This window comes from Herpailurus yagouaroundi, unplaced genomic scaffold (assembly GCF_014898765.1).
Source record: "Herpailurus yagouaroundi ecotype Mexico unplaced genomic scaffold, PumYag 198, whole genome shotgun sequence".
Lineage (NCBI taxonomy): Eukaryota > Metazoa > Chordata > Mammalia > Carnivora > Felidae > Herpailurus > Herpailurus yagouaroundi.
The window spans coordinates 26,948,873-26,965,881 of record NW_024412429.1 but is presented as its reverse complement, the minus strand read 5'-3'; positions in this window follow the sequence as shown (position 1 = coordinate 26,965,881).

The following is a 17,009-nucleotide window of genomic DNA, read 5'->3' as shown; positions in this document are numbered from 1 at the left end:
TATATTATATAAATATATAATTATATATAATTATATATTATATTATAATTATATTATATAAATATATAATTATATATAATTATATATTATATTATATAATTATATTATAATTATATATGTATAATATATAACATTATATAATATAATATCCTATATAATGTAATATATATATGTGTGTGTGTGTGTGTGTGTATATATATATATATATATATATATATATATATAAGCCTAGACTTCTCCCCTAAACTCTAGACTGCATTAATTTAAAAGCAAATAACCCCTAAATTTCAGTGCCTTACACTGACAACCATTTATGGTTTGTTCATGGATTTGCCTGCATCTCAGCTCCAGGCTATGGGTTGGGTTCAGATTTTCTTTGTTCCATAGATGGATCTTCTCTCCCTGTGTTTTCATTCTCAGACCCCTCAGACTGGCTGAAGGTATCACCTCTATCTGGTCTGAGCTATTCTCTTGTAGCAGAGAGAACAAGATGGCAGGTGAAAATTTTTGATGCCTCTAGACATGGCATATGTCACATCTGCTCACATTCTATTGGCCAAAGCAAGTCATGTGGCCAAGACCAAGGTCAACGTGACTAGGGAGTGTACCCCATCAACTGAAAAGGGAGTGAATGATTTTGAACAACAATATAATCCAATGGAATGTGTATTAGACATTTTAGGCTTGACATGTCCAACATTGAGTTCCTGGTCTTCCCTCCACACCTATTATTATTCTTGCTTTCCTGCCCATTTCAATTACTTGCAACTCCAGTTGCTTAGACCGAAATGCTTGGAATCATGCTGGACTCTTCTTTTTCATATTCTATATCCAGTGTTTTGGAAAATCTTGTCAACTCAACCATTAAAATGTGTCTAGAATCCGATCACTTCACACAGCCCAGTGCTACTGCGTGGTACAAGGCATTGTGTCTTGCTCAACTCACTGGCGTAGCCTTCTGGTCCGTCTTACTCCTTCCGCCTTGCGCTCTCAGTGTATTTTCCATGTATGTAACAGCTCTGCTGGAAACTGTGATGTTTCCCCTTTCCTCTCAGGGTGTAAGTCAACATCCTTAAGATGACCAACAAGAAACGATGTGGTCGGCTTCCCAATTATTTCTCCAAGTGCAAGTATTCCACTGCTTCCTTTGTCTGCTCTGTTTCAGTAATGTCTCTTTGCATTTCCTCTAACATACTGCTGTGTTTCCGTGTGTATTAGTTTTCTAGCTCTGCTGTAACACATCACTATAAATAGTGGCTTCAAACAACACACATTTATTATCTTACAGTCCTGTAGGTCTGAAGTCTGATACAGATCTTGCTGAACTAGAATCGTAGTGTTAGCCGGACTGCATTCCTTTCCAGGGGCTACAGAGGAAAATTGTTTCCTTGCCCTTCCGGGTTCTAGAGGCTGTCCGCTTTCCCAGTTTGTGGCCCCTTCCTCCATTTTCAAAGCGAGCAATGGTGGGCTGAGTCCTCACATGGCATCCCTCTGACATCATTTTACACCTCCCTCTTCTACTTTTAAGGACCTTGGTGAGTACATTGGGCTCACCCAAGAAGCGAGAATAATCTCCCCGTTTTAAAGTCCGCTAATTAGCAATCTTTGCCACATGACATTTTCACAGGTTCTTGACATGAGGACACTGACATCTTTGGGGGAGTTTTTATTCTGCCTACTCTACCCTCTCCGAGAACTACCTCTTCTACTTGTTGCTATTCTCTCCCCTCAGTTACCTGCAAAGCACGCCCTCTTGTAGGGTTTTACTTGTATTTGGTCTTCTCAGGTCTTTACTGACTGTGGGAAATCGCACCTCCTACCTAACACTCCTTTTTCCCTTTCCAGCTTTAGTTTTCTTCATGGCACTTAGGACCAACAAACATATATATTTATCATATTTAGTGTCTGTTTTCCCTGCTAGCATGTAAGCTCCATGAAGATGGAAATTTTTTTTTCTATTTCTCTCGCTGCTGTATCTCAGCATCTAGATTGGTACCTGGCACATAGTAAGCACACAATAAGTGTTTACTGAGCGAATGAACGAAGAGTTTTCATCTTTCATCAGCTGGAAGTTATGATTCATTTCAATCAACTAAGGAAATCGGTCACTCACTAATTGACAGACCTTCTTTGAGAATGATGTGACTAAGAAGATGGTCTTTGTAGTCTAGGAAGATTATGAATTACAGGAACCTGTGGAAACCTAACTGGATATTAGGTTGTAAAGTTGATCTATGAGGCAAAAAAACTGTTTTCCCTCTGAAAATTCATACCATCTCTCAGTGCATCTTTAGCAATGTTACTTCAATCATTGTTTCAAGGAGGGCCTACTTAATATGCATTCTACCCTCATAAAACCCATGATTTTATTCTGGAAAGCAACACGCCCAGCCAAAATATTGCATACATTTGCCAGTCTCCCTTGCAGCGATGGGTAGCTAATGAGGTGTCTGTGGAAGTCTTGGGTTGGGCTACTAAGGAACTCCTCAAGGGAAGAACTTGGGTTGGGCTACTGGGGAACTCCTCAAATGGAAGGCACCTTTTGGCCTTCTCCCTTTTCTCCTTATTCCTTCCTGGAATCAGAATGGTTATCGGAAGCACCAGAAGCCATCTTGGACCGTGCCTGACTGTAGGGAAGGAAGCCAGCTCTTAAAGATGATAGATCAGAAAAATAGAAGGAGCCTGGGTTCCTGAAGACCATGGAGCTGGCATCTTAGTCCTAAGGCACCGGCATCAGGATCTGCTACATGTGAGATAAATAAGCTGTTGTGTTGGTTATTTTCCTTTCACAGCCCTTCCCGCCCCTGCCCCCCCCCCCCCCCCCAAGATCCATTCTGTACCCTTTCTTCCATGAACTGTGCCCTAGGAGGCTCCCTTGCCCTCTGGCTTCTGGTTGGATTTGGCCAGTTGAGGCACTTGGCAGATCAGTGTGGGAGAAGAGAACGATTATTTTTTCTGTTTCCACACTGCTTGCATGGTCTCAGTTCTAGCGGAGCCTCTGTTCCTCTGTGGCCAGAGCTCCTGCCCAGTGGCCCCTCTTCTGTGGCACCAGCTCTTGATGGGCTCCAGTAACACCATCCCTCCACTGTCTCTTCAGCCTAGAGGTGGTCATGGCTTCCCAGTGTTGGTGACCCCAGGGAGCTTCCCCACCCATTCCTTATTGGTTTCCTTGATCCTGTCGCACCTCTATACCAGTGCTTCCCTTAAACCTTGTTTTAGTAAAAGCCTTTTGAATGTACCATCTGTTTCATGCTAGGATCCCTGATGGATAGAGCTTCAAATTTAGGTTCCTTGGTATATGAAGCTAAATTTAATCCTGACTGATACAGCCTTCAGGTGCCATGTTCTTTGAAACATATCTATAGTTTAAAAAAAAAAAAAAGAAAGAAAAAGAAACATATCTATAGTTATGTCCTAGATTCACACCCAGTTCAGCAATGGTCACATTGTTAGTATGATCTTTGCTTTAATTTTTCTTTGCAAAACATTTTATTTGACTTTCTATTCCAATCCTCCTGTGTTAGGTCTCTCTCTAATTTTTTTCTCCTAAACCTCAACCTTAGCTGGCACTCTAGGATTGTGAGTGCCCTGATTTCTTGCTGGCAATCCCCTTCTACCTGATCTCCTTTTGCCAGGCAGTCAGTCAAGATGGTTTATTGCGTATCTCTTGAGCATCGACCATGCGTTAGGCCCTGGGGGCCAGGGGTGAGTGAGACAGACGGGTCCAGCTGTCATGTGGCTATTTCATCTGGCAGCAAAGTCAAGACACTAGACAGATGCTTACTCCTCTGACCTCTTCTACTTCGGAGAACTGGCCATCACAGGAGCATGTCATGGGGCATATGGTCCAGTCTGAGGGATATCAGCAGGGGGCTTGAGGAGATGGTGTTTAAGTGAAGACGTGAGTAAAGACTTAGTAAGGAAAATAGCTGAGCAAAAATGGCAGTGGGATCAGGATGAGCCTTCCTGGTGGGGGATCCAGAATGTATAAAGCCTTCAAGGGTGTGTGTGTGTGTGTTTGTGTGCATGTGTTTAACTTTCAATTTTATTTTTTATGTTTATTTTTGAGAGAGAGAGAGAGAGCTCGAGCAGGGGAGGGAGCAGATAGAGAGGGAGACAGAATCCGAAGCAGGCTACAGGCTCTGAGCTGTCAGCACAGAGCCTGATGCAGGGCTCAAACCCATGAACTGCGAGGTCATGACCTGAGCCGAAGTTGGACGCTTAACCGCTTAACGAACTGAGCCACCCAGGCACCCGTGTGTGTGTGTGTGTGTGTGTGTGTGTGTGTGTGTGTGTGTTTTCAAGCTGTATGCCCAACGTGGGGCTTGAACTCACAACCCTGAGATTAGGAGTTGCATGTTCTTCCAACTGAGCCAGCCAGGCACACGTCTGGAATGTATAAAGTCTTAATAAAGTGTAAGCACGATCTGAGCTGGATTTGAGAGAAGTCTGATATAGTTGGAGCAGAAGAAACAGGGCTGGGTTAAGCTGGAGTGGTAAGGGAAGGTCAGAGTTTATATGGCGTGTGCCACTTTAATAAGGATTTGGGACATTGGCTAAAAGTGGTCCTAAGAGTGCACCTCACAGACACTCCAGCGACAGAGAGAGAAACCAAGGGTCCAGCTGCCATAGGTTGAAATTCCTCACCGTGTTTGCCCTGAGCTGTGCTTGCACAGGCTGCTGCCAGCTGGTTACCGACCACAGCGTGGTCATGAAGGCTGGCCCTTCCCTGGGAGACACAGGATGCCTGGAAGGCGCTTTCAGCTCCAGGACTCCCCAGCAGCCTGTCACCCCTTCCAGAGGCTGCTTGGAGGTCCGGGTGCTCCCCCCACCTTGCTCCCCTCTGCCCTTCCCTGGGCGGCAGACTGCATTCTGGTTCCCCTGCTCCCCCTGCCTCCGCTGTCTCCTTTATTTTCTCTCCCTGGTAACGTCCTTGCATGTTCAATCCCATCTTGGTGTCTAGGATCCGGGCAGCACATTTGAGAGGGACATGTTTACTCACTGGGGCACGTCAGATCAGACGGCTCGTGGGGTGGGAGAAACAAAACCGTCTCGTAGGCCGTGTGTTTGAAGTACCTTGATCTTTAGCTGAGATCCTGGCTCACACGTCATTGAAGGATTCTGAGCAGGAAAAAGCAAGGTAAGTTTAGGGTTTTTTCTTTTCTTTTTTTATGGTTCAGAGTTTTTGTTTGTTTGCTTTGTTTTGAATGCCTATTATACCATGAATTCATAGGGAGTGGGTTCCGGGTGTTCAAACTCCTTTCCATTGCTTCTCACAAAGCATGCTCCTCTGGCTGGTGATTTAGTTGAACTCAGGTAGCTTTCTTTTTGGCTTCTTTCTTTTTCTTTTTTTTTTTAAAAGAATTTTTAAAAATGTTTATTTTTGAGAGAGAGACAGAGAGACAGAGTGCGAGTGGGGAGGGACAGAGAGAGAGGGAGACACAGAATCCGAAGCGGGCTCCGGGCTCTGAGCTGTCAGCACCGAGCCCGACATGGGGCTCGAACCCATGAACCATGCGATCGTGACCTGAGCTGAAGTTGGACACTTAACTGACTGAGCCACCCAGGCGCCCCGGCTTCTTTCTTTTTCTGATCATTTTTCGTCATATGTGTCAGGAAGCTCTCGGCTCTTCGTGTGCTCTGTGTGCTCCATATGCACAGCGATGCTCTTGGCCAGAACCTTGTGCTTCACTTGCTTTGTCTACAACGATGCCAAGAGCATGCTAGGTGCGGCTGCACACTTCCTGTTTTGCCCTGGTAACATTTGTGGGGACCACATCATCTTTCTTGTAGATTCACATGTATGTGGCCAAGGAGCAGCTCCGTGTTTTCTGAGAGGCCCAGAGAACGATCAGTGTTGCCTCAGCTCTGCCCCTTTGTGTTGGCCATGTTGGCCCGTTACTGAAAGACAGTGAGTCAAGAAGGCAAGTTTTGGTATTTAAGAAAAGATTTCTCACTGTGGTGATCAATGGTGGGTAGGGGAAGCTCTGGGAGGCTGGTGACCGTGCGGTGACAATAGTGGCAGGGGACGGAAGGGGAGAAAATGGTGAGAGATTTGTAACCGAAAGTCGGTGAGGCGTGGCTACTATGTCTGGTGGGAAGAGGGGGAACTATTAGGTGTCTGGTTTTTTTCTTTCTCTGTTAACAAGGGTTTGCTGAGTTACAGGTACTCCAATCAACTCCTGTCTTGCTAACACCCTCCAGGTTACTGCTTGTATCCTGGCTGCCATTTGTATCCTGGACCACCTCTTCTGTGCCTTGCACAGCCTGGGCGGCTGCTGGGAGCCCCCAGACCCATGCATTTGGAGACATTTCACCTTCCTGGTCTCTGTCCAAGTCTCGACAGGTCCACAATCTTGTGCTCTTTTCACTAGTTTCCCTGCCACATTCTCCATGGCAGGTTTTATTTATTTTTTTAAAGTCTCTTCTCTTAAACCCCCTCCCACCATACTTCCCGCTCCCCGTTCACAGGTGACAACCTTGCCTTTGGCTTCACATTGAAATTCAAGTCAGTGCATGAAAAATCCTTCAGTTGCTTGCCACCAAGTTCCCAAACTTCACAGCAGCTGTTACTTTATTCCTTCTGTCTTATCCATAAACGGTTGTCTCTTTTCCTCTCTAATGTTAGTATCTGTTACCTGCTTTCTTTCCCTGCTTCAGAGATTCTCGATCCTGATTCTTCCACGTTTCCCTGGCTATTGACTCCTCAAGGCTTGGTTTATTTATTTATTTGGCCCCATGAAAGAAGGAATAGAAACCAGAAAGCGTGAGCCTCTTCTCAAACTGGCTAACTGAAACGCTTTGGAATGAACACTGGACAGCCACGCTGGAGAGAGGCCTTAGACCAGCCCCAGAGTTGAAAGCACCAGAGAAAATCAAATGCTTTCGACTCAGCGAGAGCTAACCCTTCATGTGTGCCCTGACCCCTCCCCTCCTACAGGACCCACATCATAACATGCTTCTTCCTCCTCTCACGATAGTGATACGTATTCTTTTTTTTTTTTTTTTTTTTGCTTTTATGTAATCTCTACATCCAATATGGGGCTCAAACTCCCAACCCAGAGATCAGGAGTCACCCCCAGTGATACTCAGTCCACCGACTGAGCCAGTCAGGCACCCCCAGTGATATTGTGGTAGGGTCCCCTCCCTAAGGAAAGAAAAAAAAAAGAAGAAAGAAAACCTCAAGGCAACCTGGTTATACACATATGTGATAACATCCCTCATGACCTTGTAACATGAGACCACTTCATCAGACTACATGTTTGTATGTTACCATATATGGCAGACAAAGTAGTAAAAAATACATAAAAAACTACACCACATGGCATTTGGGGCTCACTTTTTCGGGTACAAACCCAACTGAGCGATGCTGGCAGGAATAAAGTTGCTTCTTGGAAAGAAGAGCCTCGGTGTCACAACTTTCTGTGTGATTATCCTGCTAACGATATGTATTCTTAATTTCATTATTTTCATTTGATTGAAATGACACTATATAAAATTTCCATTGGAAAGTTTCTCTGTCGTTTCTAGTTACACAGCACAGTTTAGAAACTTGTCTGAGACTGACCTGATGAATAATCTAATCGTCAGTGATCATATCAACGTGTATGTGGTCATGCATTTTGTTTTACTGGGCTCACCTGGGACCATTTCAAGGATGCAAATTGTGTCTCTGGTTTAGGTGAAACAATCCTAGGCTTCTCAGAAACCTTGATAAAGTATTCGACAGTTCCATACACTGGACATTTTAGGAATTTCAAATTTTGAGAGATACATCGGTTCCTTATCTATTTTATTTTTATTTTGTTTAATGCAGCAGGGCTTAAACAAATGGACTGTGGTCTTTGTTTTAAAGATTATTACAATGTTGAGGTGTATATACATATAGCTCTCCTCAAGGCTCACGACTTTGCCACACTGCAGGGTGGGATCTCCCATGAACACATATAAAACTATGGGTTGATTTTTCTGGAGTGCTTTATACTGATAATTTTTTTTTTTTAATTTTAGACAGAGATAGAGAGAGAGAGAGAGAGAGAGAGCACAGGGGAGCAGGGTAGAGGGGCACAGAAAGAGAGGCTCCGAAGCAGGCACCATGCTCAGTGTGGACCCGACGCGGGCTTGATCCCCCCACCCTGGGATCATGACCTGAGCTGAAATCAAGAGTCAGACGCTCCACTGACTGAGCCACCCAGGCACCCCTGTACTGATAACTTAAAATCTTGAACATTCTTCCCTGGAATTCACATTTACTTCCACTGGCCAGTCTCTCTCTCCCCTTGCACAGCCTAATTCAAAAAACTGTCTGGATTTTCTGTCATTAGCGCTTTACTTACTGCTGTCTCACATCCACTCCTACTGCTCCAACGAAACTGCTCTAATCAAGGAAGTCGGTGTCCCTTTATTGCTGAATTCGAGAAATGCCTTCACTCCTTAGCTTAACCTCTCTGAGGCACCTGAAGAGGCTGCCTACTCCCTTTTCCCTGAAACAGTTTCTTCCCTTGGTTTCCATGACAACGCACTCTCCTGGGTTTTTTTTTTTTTTTTTTTTTTCTTTCAACCCCTTCTGATGCTTCCCAGCCACTCTCTCCCCATGTCTCCCGTCCCCTGCTGCCAACTCTGGGAGACACGAGAGAGAAATGACACAGCAGTCTGACAACTCTGTGTCAAGACAGCCTCACCCACTAGTGTTTCCTTTCTTTATTATTCCAATTTTCTCAAATATAGACTACAGACAGTTGCCAGACTGCTGATGGTCGTTTGAGGCCACCTCCTAAGAAAGTTCTGCAAAGACAGTCCAGATGCAAGATTGTTGGGGGTGTCTGGATGGCTCAGCCGGTTAAGCATCCAACTCTTGATTTCGGCTCAGATCATGATCCCATGGTTTTGGGAGTTTGGGCCCTGCACTGGGCTCGTGCTGACAGGTGCCTGCTTGAGATTCTCCCTCTCCTCTCTCTCTGCCCATTCCCTGATGGTACTCTCTCTCTGTCTCTCCCAAAACAAACAAACAAACAAACAAACGAAAAAAACTTAAAAAAAAAGAGAATATTGTGGGGCACTTTATCACTTGTACTCCATCTTGGGACTTTAGTTGAAATTGGGGCAACAGGAAGAAAAATCTCATTTAGTGTCTTTTTTTTTTTTTTTAGAGGCAGAGAGAGAGAGGGCGCAAGTGAGTGAGAGGCATAGAGAAAGAGGGAGAGAGAGAGAGAAGCGTGGCTCGTGCTCACCCCAAGCAGGGCTCAAGCTCAGCCGATGTGGGACTTGAACTCATGAACCATGAAGTCATGACATGGGCTGAAGTCATGGCTTAACTGAATGAGCCACCAAGGCGCCCCTCATTTAATATCCTGTTAGATATCTGATCATCTGAAAAACAGTCTCTTCGAAGTCTTCCTTTTTATTCCAAACTGTTCTTTTCTCTAAACTTTTAAGTGCAACTCTCTATGCTGTTTGACAAGCTAGACAGTTTGCTGAAGCAAAATTTTCATTAATATCTCAGTTATAAAAATTCTTCTTGATGGACACGGGAATGTGTCCTTGACTGAATTACTAAGTGAGGCATGAGTATTAAATAGTTCCAAGAATCAGGATCAGTTCAAGAAAAAAAAAAAAATCAGGGTAGATTGATCTCATTACATTTTTTAAAAGGTTGTTAGGTATTTCGGGCAGTGTTTACGGATACTGTGAACACGTGCTTCGACCAGAGGTGTGACAAGAACTCTCGTGAAATTCTTGAGAACGTGATAAAGACGTTGTCTCAGAAGCAAGGACAATTGGGATTGAATGCCAGTGTGCCAAATGTAGATTAATCACTGATGTCGATGGGGAAGAGCTTTTCTCGTGTTGTTCTGTGTGTGTGAGTGTGTGTGTGTGTGTGTGTGTGTGTGTACGTGCACACATATGTATATGAATGTGTTTCCCCATTGCAGAAGGCAGTCCAGTCAAGTGAATGTGAGCAGTGGATCTGGTTATCCTGGGTGTAGATCAGGATGGGGATATAGAGCACTGGTGTGCACAGCACAGCTCTTGGCACTTAGAAAGCCCTCAGTGAATGTTAGCTACATTTTTACTAACACATCATTAGCTGGGTTTTGGAAAGATGTAGCAAGTAGGCTCAGCCAACTTCCAGGTGACAGAGCATGAGAGACCCCAAATACTCTGAGTGACAAAATCATATTGGGAATGATTTTAAGAGATTGGAATGATCATCAAGTGACCTCATCAAAGATAGATGTAAAATATACTTAGAGATCTCCAAAACCAGGGGCGCCTGTGTGGCTCAGTTGGTTAAGCGTCCGACTTCGGCTCAGGTCATGTTCTCACAATTTGTGGTTTCGAGTCCCATGTCAGGCTCTGTGCTGACAGCTCAGAACCTGGAGCCTGCTTCGGATTCTGTGTCTCCCTCTCTCTCTCTCTCTGACCCTCCCCTGCCCACGCTCAGTCTCTGTCTCTCTCAAAAATAAAATAAACATTAAAGAGAGAGAGAGAGAGAGAGAGAGAGAGAGAGAGAGAGAGATCCCAAAAGCCACCTGAGTATTATAGGATGGGGATGGCGTACTTATTGAGAACATTCAGTTCAACATGGGTCAGGATGTGATCTAAAAATACAGAATCATGAACTACGTTCTCTACTATATGTCCACTAAAAATGATAGTAGTTCAATGAAATAAAATAAAAATGTAGTTCCTCAGGTGTAGTAACCACATTTCCAGCACTAAATAGCTAAGGGTGGCTAGTGGCTCCTGAGTGGGACATTCCTGAGTAGGACAGTGAAACTGTAGAACAGTTCTCTCGTTGCAGAAGGTCGTGTTGGATGGTGCTGGTGTAGAATGCTGAGGTCACGCTTTCTTTCTTTCTTTCTTTTTTTTTTTTTTTTACAATTTAATTTTTTTTATTTTTATTTTTGAGACAGGGAGAGACAGAGCATGAACAGGGGAGGGTCAGAGAGAGGGAGACACAGAATCTGAAACAGGCTCCAGGCTCTGAGCTGTCAGCACAGAGCCCGACGCGGGGCTTGAACTCACGGACTGCGAAATCATGACCTGAGCCAAAGTCGGCCGCTCAACCGACTGGGTCACCCAGGCGCCCCTGAAGTCACGCTTTCAACACTGCACTGGTGAAGCCACGTCAAGGGGATGGTCATGTTAGGATCTGAGTAACACGTTTGGAGGGAAGTACACCAAAAGGAGCACGTCAGATCAGAGGGCCCGGAGAAAGAGAGAAATTAAAACCATATCGTATGAGGCCTTTTGAAGGACCTGTGTGCTCAGCTGGGAGAAGAGGGAGCACCTCTTGTATGCTAAGCACCCAGGCTGTCATGTGGAGGAGAAATTAGTTGCTCCTGTGGCCCAAGGGGGTAGACCAAGGACCATTAGTAGAAATTCAAGGAGGCGGGAATCATTATGGCATGCAGACTCCATCATTTAGTGAGCTTCTGGAGTCAGACTGTGTTCAAATCTTAAACTGTCTCTTCCATGTTGGATGACCCTGGGCAGGTTACTTGACCTCTCTAAGCCCCAGTTCCTCATCTGCAGAACAGGATAATATTCATGATCTTCCTGATGGTGTTATTGAGGAGGATAAACTATTGTATATACAAAACAAAGTATCTAACATCAGATGACATGATTACATCATATCCTGGCTGATATAAAGAACCATCTAAACATTGAATGAGCTGCTTTGGAGTGAGTAAGTTCTCATCAGTGAAGTGTTTAAAAGTGTTGATGACCTCTTGGCAGTGAGTATAGAGGGCACCAAAGCCCTGAATAAGATCAGAGATTGAACTGGAGTTTTAAGGTTCCTTCCCATATCAGGATCTAAGATTATTTTATTTTGTTGCATTCCCTGTTTATTTTCACCAAAGCCATACCCAAGCCTTGAGCTTTTTTGCCTTGGTCAGGTGACATTGGATAGCTTCTTGCTGACTGTGTGGGACAGGCAGGAGGGAGAGGAATGGAGGGAAGGAGAGATGAATGAAAGTCTAGGATGAGCCTCTGTGCTCTGCCCAGGGCTTCCCGGTCACTGTACCTTGAAAACAGACTACATAAACTGTGAGGCCTGTCCTCAGAACAGTATTCTGGCAAGAATGAAGGTTGCAGGGGACTTTTGTAGAGGGTTCTGAGAGATGTCCAAGGAGGCGTGTGCCTACCATCTAAATGTGAATTTTTAGCAGCCAGCAGCAGCTCTAGGAGCCCCCTTTGAACTGAATTATGGGAATTAAGGAGTAAGGCATGTGAGAAAAGTCCGTCAGGTCAGCAGCGGGATGACCGGATGCGTGGGAAATATGTCAATTATGTACGGGTGAAACAGGTGCTGACGTAAATACTTAATACAACACATATTATGTATTCACAAGTAAGATCCTAGTAGAACACCAGAAACTTTAGCCGGGCCTCAAATAAAAATCTCACAGTAGTAGCTTAAGAAATTTTAGTTTGTGATTATTGCATTCTGCCTTAAATCTGTGCGTCTTGCATCCAACGTGACGCCTCTTTGCCCATTTCCTATCATTTGTATTTACCTGCTCTCCTCTTGATGGAGGAAGCAAACATGTACAGCTCATTAGAATCTGCTTGGTGGTGGCCGGCCACACAATGGCTGAAGCCCCGTAGTCTCTCAGCAGGGGGAGGGCTCCCCTCGGGGTGTTCAGGTTCTGTTGCCAGGGGTGCCCGCTGTGTGTTGGGTTCTTGACTTACTAGGGTGTTTACTTACTAACTTACATAAGTATGCATGTATGTATTTCAAGTAGGATGTCATTAGATACTAAAAATATTGACAAATGGGGCACCTGGATGGCTCCGTTGGTTGAGTGTCTCTCTTTCACTCAGGTCATGATCCCAGAGTGGTGGAATGGAGCCCTGTGTCAGGCTGTGTGCACTGAGCAGGGAGCTTGCTTCGATTCTCTCTCGTCCCCCTTCTCCCCCTCTCTGCCCCCCCCCCACCACAAGGATGCTTTCTCTCTATCGAAAATAAATAAATAAATAAATAAATAAATAAATAAATAAATAAAGTAATGACCACTCCTAAAAAAAATATCGACAAATGTACTTTATTGAGCATGGTCAGAAATGTCCTATTAACACACGTAGCAGAGTTTGTGAATACAGGGAAAAGATCTAGCACTTTGAGAGTTGTCCTGGAAAGGTTTTATGAGAGCAGGCCAAGAGGATGTTTAGGACATCTGCAAAGCAGCTATTTTGAGCACAATTCCTAAATATGTCATTTGTTAATTGGTGACTAAAAAAAGAAAAAAAAGCCCAACAACAATAAAGAAGTGATCATAACTTCTTTTTTTTTTTTTTAAGTATTTATTTATTTATGGGAGAGCACAAGTCGGGGAGGGGCAGAGAGAAGGCCACAGAGGATTCAAAGCGGCTCGGTGCTGACAGGCTGACAGCAGCAAGCCCAGTGTGGGGCTTGAACTCATGAACCACGAACCACGAGATCATGACCTGAGCCAACATTGGACCTTCAACCGACTGAGCCACCCAAGTGCCTGGATGACTTCTTAACCTTAAGCTTATGGACAGTGGCAATAGACCTCATGGAAAAATGGAAAATTCAGATACCCCAAATTCCGTTCTCTGTGGAATAAATCCTGGCTGGGTTTCTTGAGTGTATTTTGTCAGCTCTGGATATAGGTTCTTCCTCTTTCCACTGTTTGCCTTGGGTAGGCCATTCATACTTCTAGCCCTAGTGCCTCGCCCAGTGTCCCGTACAGAGCAGGGAATAACCGTGTTCTACGTTCAACTCTGCACCTGCTGGCTTGCCCACTTCTCACGTAAGTGGAATACAGCCTGGGTCCCAACTGCAGCTTGGTTTCGTTTGTTCGGAGCAGAATAAACTTCCTTGAGACCTTTTCAGCCTAACTGTGGTAAACAGTCACTAAGTTGGCAGAAGGCCTGCCTGATCGCGGCACAAAGGTGGTTTTCAGGCCCGTTGCTGGGTGACCAGCAGGCCCGGGGAAGGCTGGGCCGCCGGCTACGTCCCCAGTGCTCCAGTAGGTGGCACTCGTGTTCTCTGTGTGCTGAAGCTGGCGGCAGCGGCGCGGAGGCTGTGGGTTTGGGCAGGCAGGAATGCAAATCGTCGACTCAAAGCAGCTCTTGGGCAAGCGGCTGTACAAACCCATTATCAGTGCGGTGGCAGCTGCTGCTGTCGGTCCCTGCTTGCGGGCGGTTTCAGAGTAAAGGCCTTTGGAATCTAACTGGGACGCTGGAGACGCTGGGAAGCAAACCACTGTCTAAAATAAGCTGGTTGGGAGGCATTTATCTGGTTCCCTGCAGATGGTCCGGGAGAAGCTTGGAGGCGGAGGCCAGACCCCAGGCAGCCCCTTCCCTCTTGTGACTCTGGTCTGGAAAATCTCTCAAAAGTGGCCAAACTTTAAAGCCCCCTAACTTGGAACCAAGTTGGTGAAAATCGAGGGGATCTTGAACCAGTGACAGAATTGTCTTTTTTTATACCTTTGTGCTGGGTTCTCCCGGTCAGTCTTGATTTCTAATGTTCTGTCTTACTGCTGATACAAGAATATTAGCCCTTGACAGACAGTGCCTCTACCTGGGGTCTAGAAAATACGGCCACCATAGTTACCTCCATTTTCTGACAGCTGAATTTCAACCAGTGTGATGGACTGACTGTGTTCCCTGAGCATTCATATGTGAAATCCTTTTTTTAAAAAAAAATGTTTATCTATTTTTGAGAGAGAGAGAGACAGAGCATGAGCAGGGGAGGGGCAGAGAGAGAGACACAGAATCCGAAGCAGGCTCCAGGCTCTGAGCTGTCAGCACAGAGCCGGATGCGGGGCTTGAACTCATGGACCATGAGATCATAACCTGAGCGCAGTTGTAAGCTTAACTGACTGAGCCACCCAGGCGCCCCACGTATGTGAAATCCTAACACTCAGTGTGATGGTATTAGGAAGTGGAGTCTTTGGGAGGTAAGTAGGTTGTAAGGGTGGAGCCCTCATGAATGTAGTCCTGCTCTTATAAAAGGCTCCAGAGAGCCTTCTGCCATATGAAGACACAGTGAGAAGATGGCTACCTATGAACCAAGAACTAGGTTCTCAGCAAACACCGAATCTGCCAGCACCTGGATCTTAGACTTCCCAGCCTCCAGAATTGTGAGAACTAGATTTCTGTTGTTTATAAGCCACTCAGTCTATGATAATTTTTTTATAGCAGCCTGAATGGACTAAGACAACCAACAGGATGTCCCCTCTTTTCTAATTCAAACCTATTTTTTAAAGATTATTTTTATTTGAGAGAGAAAGAGACAGAGAGCAAGTGGGGGAGGGGCAGAGAGTGAGGAGAGAGAATCCCAAGCAGTCTCCCCACTGTCCACACAGAGTCCAATGCGGGGCTCGAACTCATGAATGGTGAGATCGTGACCTGAGCTGAAATCAAGAGTCAGATGCTTAACTGAGCCATTCGGGCGCCCCTCTAATTCAAATGCTTATACAAAGTGATGGGAACCCATGAGCCCTTGGGATTTGGTTGTCGCTGCTCTCTCAGTTTATGGGAGGAATACCTTTTGTGTTAGCAAATCCTTACCCACCTTTAAGAGGGAGGCACTAGCTGTTATGTCTCTTTAAAATTTAAGTGGATACAAAGCAACTTCTCAGATGAATTCATTTTGTGGATCGTCTCTTCTGTGGACCGTCTCTTCTGTGGATCGTCTCTTCTGTGTCTGACAAATGCTTGGCACATAGGCTTGCCACCACGCCTCTCCAGGATAGGCATTGTTAATTTCTCAGGCACACTTGCCTGCTGGACTAGTTGTGGCCTCCAAGTTTTTTGGCACATAGGATAAAACTTATTTTTCTCATTTCAAACCATGGTTCATCTTTAGTATTTTCACTATATAAGAACAAAGGACAAAATATTAGCTAAAACAGCAAAAAGGATCCCTCATGGTTGGTTTTTACACGAAACAGAAACTCGAAGGAGGCAAAGTCATAGGGAATCATTTAATTTAAAAATTTTTTGAGTTTATTTATTTATTTTGAGAGAGACAGAGATAGTGTGGGCAGGAGAGGGGCAGAGAGAGAGGGTGAGAGAGAGAATCCCAAGTAGGCTCTGCACTGTTGGCCCAGAGCCTGATGTGGGGCTCAAACTCATGAAATCGTGAGACCATGACCTGAGCTGAAACTGAGAGTCAGACACTTAGCTGTCTGAGCCACACAGGTGCCCCCGGGGATCATTTAATTTTGGAGCTCAAAGGAAATACAATGAAACTCCAGAATCTCAAGATAATGAAGTTGATGCTCAAAAGACAAGATGAGTGGGAATTTCACTTTTGGTAGAGGTGGAATCACGTGTTGTAGGGGTAACTTTCTGTCCAAGAACAATTAGAAAGGCTGGAGAAAATACATACAACATCTATTTAAAAGCATTGGAAAGCTACCCGGGCAGCAAGATTGTGAAGGGATAAAGTCCTCAAGAAAGAGGAAAACAATAACCAAACTCCCCCCACAGAGAAATAAAGTGACATTCAGACTGGTTTTCCCCTCCAGGAATTTGCAAATATCCAAGCTGTGCCTGAGAGGCTGAGCAGCTAAGCAAAGTTTCCTACAGTTTTACAGGGTATCAGAAAAATTAAAGTTTAGAGTCAGCCAGTGATTTAGGGTCCTGTCAAACACTGCAGGTTTGGGGTTGGGACCCTCAAATGACTACACAGTAAGAAACAGATGACTCTTTAAAAAGGAAAAGCTTAACTTCAAATCACTTCAATTTATGGTTGGATGAGGTAACCTGCTCCACCTTAACTGCCTGTTAGAAGCAACAATATACTCCCTTCAGGAAGATAACACTATCCAGAGCTATATATCTCAAAAAATTTTAATAGAAAATGCCCTGTATTCAAACAGAAATCATCTAGTATATCTCAAGGCAAAATAACTGAAAACTGAGGAGAGGAAACCCTTAAGAGGTCCAGGTATTGCAATGATCAGGCATAGACATTGAAATAATTGTGACTAGGATGTTCAATAATTTAAGTGATGAGATAG